The 8,223-nt window shown below is 56.8% G+C and overlaps 1 long non-coding RNA gene across 1 annotated transcript; it reads right to left on the reverse strand.

Annotated features, from left to right (window-relative positions):
• Positions 1-2,709: 2,709 nt before the first annotated feature.
• Positions 2,710-8,223, reverse strand: LOC142476617 (uncharacterized). Its single transcript, XR_012791850.1, has 3 exons — positions 7,892-8,223; positions 4,270-4,366; positions 2,710-2,790 (listed from the first exon to the last, which is right to left on the reverse strand). It is a non-coding gene; the product is annotated as an uncharacterized LOC142476617 (long non-coding RNA).

Below are 8,223 nucleotides of genomic sequence, written 5' to 3' on the forward strand. Positions count from 1 at the left end.
GGGGGGAGAAAGGGGAGCGGGGGAGGGAGAAAGGGGGGGGGGAAGGGGAGCGGGGGGAGAAAGGGGGGGGAGAGAGAAAGGGGAGCGGGGGGGAGAAAGGGGAGCGGGGGGGGAGAAAGGGGAGCGGGGGGGAGAAAGGGGAGCGGGGGGGGGGGAGAAGGGGGAGCAGGGGGGGAGAAAGGGGAGCGGGGGGGAAAGGGGAGGGGGGGGGAGGGGAGCGGGGGGGAAAGGGGAGCGGGGGGGGAAAGGGGAGAGGGGGGGGAGAAAGGGGAGCGGGGGGGAGAAAGGGGAGCGGGGGGGAGAAAGGGGAGCGGGAGAAAGGGGAGCGGGGGGGGAGAAAGGGGAGCGGGGGGGGGAGAAAGGGGAGCGGGGGGGGAGAAAGGGGAGCGGGGGGAGAAAGGGGAGCGGGGGGGGGGGAGAAAGGGGGGGGAGAAAGGGGGGGGAGAAAGGGGAGCGGGGGGGAGAAAGGGGGGGGAGAAAGGGGGGGGGAGGGAGAAAGGGGAGCGGGGGGGGAGAAAGGGGAGCGGGGGGGAGAAAGGGGAGCGGGGGGGAGAAAGGGGAGCAGGGGGGGAGAAAGGGGAGCGGGGGGGAGAAAGGGGAGCGGGGGGGAGAAAGGGAAGCGGGGGGAAGAAAGGGGAGCGGGGGGGGAGAAAGGGGAGCGGGGGGGAGAAAGGGGAGTGGGGGGGAGAAAGGGGAGCGGGGGGGGAGAAAGGGGAGCGGGGGTGGAGAAAGGGGAGCGGGGGGAGAAAGGGGAGCGGGGGGGAGAAAGGGGAGCGGGGGGGGAGAAAGGGAAGCGGGGGGGAGAAAGGGGAGCGGGGGGGAGAAAGGGGAGCGGGGGGTAGAAAGGGGAGCGGGGGGGGGGAGAAAGGGGAGCGGGGGGGGAGAAAGGGGAGCGGGGGTGGAGAAAGGGGAGCGGGGGGAGAAAGGGGAGCGGGGGGGAGAAAGGGGAGCGGGGGGGAGAAAGGGAAGCGGGGGGGAGAAAGGGGAGCGGGGGGGAGAAAGGGGAGCGGGGGGTAGAAAGGGGAGCGGGGGGGAGGAGAAAGGGGAGCGGGGGGGTAGAAAGGGGAGCGGGGGGGTAGAAAGGGGAGCGGGGGGGTAGAAAGGGGAGCGGGGGGGTAGAAAGGGGAGCGGGGAGAGAAAGAGGGGAGCGGGGGGAGAAAGGGGAGCGGGGGGGAGAAAGGGGAGCGGGGGGGAGAAAGGGGAGCGGGGGGGAGAAAGGGGAGCGGGGGGAGAAAGGGGAGCGGGGGGAGAAAGGGGAGCGGAGAAAGGGGAGCGGGGGGGGAGAAAGGGGAGCGGGGGGGGGGAGAAAGGGGAGCGGGGGGGAGAAAGGGGAGCGGGGGGGGGAGAAAGGGGAGCGGGGGGGGGGAGAAAGGGGAGCGGGGGGGAGAAAGGGGAGCGGGGGGGAGAAAGGGGAGCGGGGGGGAGAAAGGGGAGCGGGGGGGAGAAAGGGGAGCGGGGGGAGAAAGGGGAGCGGGGGGGAGAAAGGGGAGCGGGGGGGGAGAAAGGGGAGCGGGGGGAGAAAGGGGAGCGGGGGGGAGAAAGGGGAGCGGGGGGGGAGAAAGGGGAGCTGGGGGGGAGAAAGGGGAGTGGGGGGGAAAGGGGAGTGGGGGGGGAAAGGGGAGTGGGGGGGGTGGAGAGCAGTGGGTATATGTATTGTCATCATTTATGTATGTGCATGTCCCCCCCCCTCCGTGCGTCCGTCTCCCTGCTGGTTCGGCTGGTGCCCCCCCCGTGACTCGCCCCCCCAACCCCGTTCCCTGTGACTCGCGGCTCGCCCCCCGTTCCCTGTGACTCGTCCCCCCCCCCGTGGCTCCCGCTTGGTCCCCCGATGTGCCGTCCGGCTGAGTGAGGCTCGTGCAGGCGGCGGCAGGAAGCGCCCTGTGTGGGCCTGAGGCGCGAGGCTGCGCGGAGAGTTACTGGCGCCATAAGCTGAGGCGGGACGCGCAGTGACTTACCTTAGGGGGAGGTAGCGCCGGGGAGGTAAGGGAGCGGCTGGGGTAGGAGAGCCGCGCTTCCCAGCCGGAGCCAGTGCAGGGCGGCGCACGTGATGGGGGGGGGGGGGCGGAGTGTGTGTGTGTGTGTGTGTGTGTGTGGCCCGTCACTCCGCCTCAGGCCAATGAGAGGTGTGCGGGGGCGGGCATGCCTGAGCCGGAGTGACAGGCCAAAGGTGCTATGCGATTGGCCCTTGGGACGCAGACATACAGTGCTTTCAAAAATATATAGTAGATGAGACCCAATCCAGAACTGCCCCTCTCCTGGTTGGTTCCTCAATAATTTGGGTCATATAATTGTCTTTAAGCACCCCCAAAAACCTGTTTCCTTTTGCTGTAACGCTAATCTCATTGCCCCAGTCTGTCTGGATAATTAAAATCCCCCATTATGCAAACATGACCCAGTTTTGACGCCTTCTCCATTTGCAAAAGTATTTTAGCTTCCTCAATCTCACAGATATTTGGTGGTTTACTGCAGACTCTATTAAAGATATGCTTCAGCAGGGGTCCCAAGGCTAAAATCAACACTTAGGGAGTTACCCCTTTTTCCATAGGGGTGCGAATTGCTGATTCAGGTTAAACCAGTATAATATGTGCAAAGTAGACAAGATTTCTGCTCATACTAAAAATGTATTTTATTTGAAATCAGACCTACAATAGAAATAGTTTTATTCAGGGAAAATGTTCTCAGAAAGCAGAGTAGTAGCAAAAATGACTCACTTTTTCCTGTGCTCGGCGTTCGTGGCAAACAGATCTGCCGTCCTCCACGGCTTCCAAAAATACATTCTCTGCATGTTCTCTGAGTAAACAGGTGTTAACGTGAAAGGAAAAGTTTATATGCCAGTCTGTTACAAAGACGTATTTCATTTACAGAACAAAAAAAATAAAGCTTGATGCCACTTTTTATTCATTTTGTTCTGAGGAGATGGAGGGATTCCTTGGCGAAAAAGTCAAGGAATCAGTTGCAGATAACTTAGAAAATATCTAAACCGCTAGGGGAGCGCTGGTGCAAATCGACAACATGGTGTTTTTATAGTGCCAGTGACATAGGAAGCTATTCAATATGCTGTGATCCCACATGCCCACCACATGACCAAAAGATGTTTCAGCTCTTCACTTGGGCAAGCAGGCTACAGCTTCAACCTATACTGCATAGGAGCACAGTCTTTATAGCTCAGCCAGTATAGTACGTCAGCAGGCCGTGTGAGACGTTATTGTGACTGAGGCAAGTCGTAATTGGGTTCTAGAGCGTCTAAAGCTGTCTACTTCCCATGCAACCCCACATACAATTGTTGCCATGTGTAAAATTGGTGTACAGATCTCTCTCATGCTGGCAGTAATCCTGGTAAGAAGGCAGGGTTGCCAGTAGTTATTATGGTGGTTTGCCCTCAAACCCTGGTTGAAGTGTCATATGTAACAAAGGAAGTGACAGCATGCTTTGTGTCCACTGTTAGTGACACAGAGGTGTGTTTTTTCTGGAGTCTATATATTACACAGCACTGCCTAAAGTTAGTCAGTCCAGATGAAGTCCAAGTACAAGTCTAGGTGCTGTCTTGTTCAAGTTAAGAAGTGTGAAGTTCAAGGTTAAGCTCTGCTGGTCAGAGTACTACACACTGTGTCCAGGGACCTGGCACAGCTGGTGATCTCCCTTAGGGGAGAGGTGGAAGATCAACTCAATTAAGAGAGAGGAGGAACCTTCTGCATGGAGTACCTCATGGAAATGTGCGGCTAAGTACAACCGCTGTGATGGGCAGTCTGCCAGAGGAGATTACATTAAAGATGCCCTTGTTCAAGATATCCTTCCTGTGTGAGTCTGGAGTTATTCTACAGGAAGATGCACCAAGGAGTTCCCCGTCCGATACTCCTCCCTGCTACCGTAGGGATCCTGATGGGGTGGAGGCGCTATAGCAAATGTGAGTAGGACTCACAGCACACGCCTGTCATGGTGATATTCCCCATAACATCAAACGGGAGACTCAGGAGTCCCGTAAGCCAGCAGGTGCACCACAACACACATTCATGTAATTGGGAGCAGATTACACCCACAGGGGTCAATATGAGATTGGGTGAAAGGTCTGTCCGGCGGACCCTTCCGCACATGCGCCGGAGTCCGGCCGCCCCTTCTGCGCATGCACGGCCATCACCAGGCCATGAAGTAACTTCCGTTACGCTTTTTCGATACATAAACGAGACTTTTCCCATAAAATCTCTGTAGGTGCCACCACAGAAGTTTCACTTCACAAATCAGCGCTTCCACTTCTGAGCACATTACACTCACCTTGTTTTTCCATCTGAAGCATTTTCATCCAACGCGCTTATCTCGCTGTTCTCTCGGATTTTTGACAAAGCTTTTAATTTTGCACTTTTTTTCCATGCTAAGAAAAGCAGTTGAGACGGTGACAATGAGAACATCTGAATATCTTGCTAAAAACAAGGTGGCATATATACAATGAGGAGGCACAGTATATGTGAGGAGGAGGGGCGGTATATGTGAGGAGGGGGGGCGGTATATGTGAGGAGGAGGGGCGGTATATGTGAGGAGGAGGGGCGGTATATGTGAGGAGGAGGGGCGGTATATGTGAGGAGGAGGGGCGGTATGTGATGAGGCGGCGCGGTATATGGGAGGCACGGTATATGTGAGAAGGCGCGGTATATGTGAGGAGGAGGCGCGGTATATGCGAGTTGGAGGCACAGTATATGTGATGGGGCGCAGTATATGGGAGGAGGAGGCATGGTATATGGAAGGCACGGTATATGGGAGGAGGCGACAAGCTGCAGTATATGTGAGAAGGCGGTGCGGTATATGAGTGGAGGCGCGGTATATGTGAGGAGGTGCGGTATATGTGAGGAGGTGTGATATGTGAGGAAGAAGCGCGGTATTCGTAAGGAGGAGGCGCGGTATGTGTGAGGAGGAGGCACGTATATGTGAGGAGGAGGGGCGGTATATGTGAGGAGGGGGGGCGGTATATGTGAGGAGGAGGGGCGGTATATGTGAGGAGGAGGGGCGGTATATGTGAGGAGGAGGGGCGGTATATGTGAGGAGGAGGGGCGGTATGTGATGAGGCGGCGCGGTATATGGGAGGCACGGTATATGTGAGAAGGCGCGGTATATGTGAGGAGGAGGCGCGGTATATGCGAGTTGGAGGCACAGTATATGTGATGGGGCGCAGTATATGGGAGGAGGAGGCATGGTATATGGAAGGCACGGTATATGGGAGGGGGCGACAAGCTGCAGTATATGTGAGAAGGCGGTGCGGTATATGAGTGGAGGCGCGGTATATGTGAGGAGGTGCGGTATATGTGAGGTGTGATATGTGAGGAAGAAGCGCGGTATTCGTAAGGAGGAGGCGCGGTATGTGTGAGGAGGAGGCACGTATATGTGAGGAGGAGGCGCGGTATGTGAGGAGGAGGCGCGGTATATATGAGGAGGAGGCGCGGTATATGTGAGGAGACAAGGTGCAGTATGTGAGGAGGTGGCGCGGTATACGAGAGAAGGTGCGGTATATGTGAGGAGGTGCGGTATATGTGAGGAGGTGTGGTATATGTTAGGAGGAGGTGTGGTATATGTGAGGAGGAGGTGCAGTATTGGGAAGAGGCACGGTATATGGGAGAAGGCACGGTATATGGGAAGAGGCATGGTATATGGGAGGAGGCGGCACGGTATATGTGAGGAGACAAGGTGCAGTATATACGAGGTGGCACGGTATATGTGAGGAGGAGGCACAGTATATGTGAGGAGGCGCGGAATATGTGAGGAGGCGCGGTATATGTGAGGAGGCGCAGTATATGTGAGGAGGCGCGGTATATGTGAGGAGGCGCGGTATATGTGAGGAGGCGCGGAATATGTGAGGAGGCGCAGTATATGTGAGGAGAGGCGGTATATGTGAGGAGGCATGGTATATGTGAGGAGGCGTGGTATATGTGAGGAGGAGGCGCGGTATATGTGAAAAAGGAGGCGCGGTATATGTGAAAAGGAGGCGCAGTATATGTGAGGAGGAGGCGCGGTATATGTGAGGAGGCGTGGTACATGTGAGGAGGCGTGGTATGTGTGAGGAGGAGGCGCGGTATATGTGAGGAGGAGGCACGGTATATGTGAGGAGGCAGCACGGTATATGTGAAGAGGAGGGGCGGTATATGTGAAGAGGAGGGGCGGTATATGTGAGGAGGCAGCGCGGTATATGTGAGGAGGCAGCGCGGTATATTTGTGGAGGCGCAGTATATATGAGGCGCGGTATATGTGAGAAGGCGCGGTATATGTGAGGAGGTGCGGTATATGTGAGGAGGAGGTGCGGTATATGTGAGGAGGTGCAGTATTGGGAGGAGGCACGGTATATGGGAAGAGGCACGGTATATGTGAGGAGGAGGTGCGGTAAATGTGAGGAGGTGCAGTATTGGGAGGAGGCACGGTATATGGTAGGAGGCACGGTATATGTGAGGAGGCGGCACGGTATATGTGAGGAAACAAGGTGCAGTATATACGAGGTGGCACGGTATATGTAAGGAGGCACAGTATATGTGAGGAGGTGTGGTATATGTGAGGAGGCGCGGTATGTGAGGAGGCGCGGTATGTGAAGAGGTGCGGTATATGTGAGGAGGCACGGTATATGTGAGGAGGCGTGGTATATGTGAGGAGGCGCGGAATATGTGAGGAGGTGCGGTATATGTGAGAAGGCGTGGTATATGTGAGGAGGCGTGGTATATGTGAGGAGGCGTGGTATATGTGAGGAGGCGGTGCAGTATATGTGAGGAGGCGCAGTATATGGGAGGTGTGGTATATGTGATGAGGAGATAAGGTGCAGTATATGAGGCAGCACGGTATATGAGAGGAGGCGTGGTATATGGGAGGAGGTGCAGTATATGTGAGGAGGAGGCGCGGTATATGTGAGAAGGCACGGTATGAGAGGAGGTGCGGTATATGAGAGGAGGTGCGGTATATGAGGAGGCGTGTATATGTGAGGAGGAGGTGCAGTATATGTGAGGAGGCGCAGTATATGGGAGGTGTGGTATATGTGATGAGGAGATAAGGTGCAGTATATGAGGCAGCACGGTATATGAGAGGAGGCGTGGTATATGGGAGGAGGTGCAGTATATGTGAGGAGGAGGTGCGGTATATGTGAGAAGGCACAGTATGAGAGGAGGTGCGGTATATGAGAGGAGGTGCGGTATATGAGGAGGCGTGTATATGTGAGGAGGAGGTGCAGTATATGTGAGGAGGAGGTGCAGTATATGGGAGGTGTGGTATATGTGATGAAGAGGTGCAGTATATGTGAGGAGGAGGCGCAGTATATGTGAGAAGGCACAGTATGAGAGGAGGTGCGGTATATGAGAGGAGGTATATGTGAGAGGAGGCACGGTATGTGAGGAGGTGCGGTATATGAGAGGAGGCACGGTATATGAGGAGGTGCGGTATATGAGAGGAGGAGGCACGGTATATGAGGAGGCACGGTATATGAGGAGGTGCGGTATATGAGGAGGTGCGGTATATGAGAGGAGGAGGCACGGTATATGAGGAGGTGCGGTATATGTGAGAGGAGGAGGCACGGTATATGAGGAGGCGCGGTATATGAGAGGAGGAGGCACGGTATATGAGAGGAGGCACGGTATATGAGGAGGTGCGGTATATGAGAGGAGGAGGCACGGTATATGAGGAGGTGCGGTATATGTGAGAGGAGGAGGCACGGTATATGAGGAGGCGCGGTATATGAGGAGGTGCGGTATATGAGGAGGTGCGGTATATGAGAGGAGGAGGCACGGTATATGAGGAGGTGCGGTATATGTGAGAGGAGGAGGCACGGTATATGAGGAGGCGCGGTATATGAGAGAGGAGGAGGCATGGTATATTTGAGGTGTGGTATATGTGAGAGGAGGAGGGGGCTCGGTATGTGAAAGGAGTTTCATACTCGGGGCTCGGAGCCGCACTGGCAGCCTCGCCTCTCCCGGATTCTTTGCACGGTAACCTGTCACCGCGCGCGCTCTGGGAGCCGGGGAGGAGCACCGTGCGCGCCCCCAGCCGCCTCTCGGTGACCCGGCGCGAGTACATCTTGTCCCCCTCCCCCCGCGCAGGCTCTGCGCCTGCTATAGCGGGTCTCCCGGGGGCGCGCGTCCTGCGGGGGGCGTGTCTCAGCGGGCGCGTGCTGCCGGCGGGTGCGCGCGTACATCTTGTCCCCCTCCCCCCGCGCAGGCTCTGCGCCTGCTGTAGCGGGTCTCCCGGGGGCGCGCGTCCTGCGGGGGG

The sequence above is a fragment of the Ascaphus truei genome, unplaced genomic scaffold (assembly GCF_040206685.1).
Source record: "Ascaphus truei isolate aAscTru1 unplaced genomic scaffold, aAscTru1.hap1 HAP1_SCAFFOLD_1617, whole genome shotgun sequence".
NCBI lineage: Eukaryota > Metazoa > Chordata > Amphibia > Anura > Ascaphidae > Ascaphus > Ascaphus truei.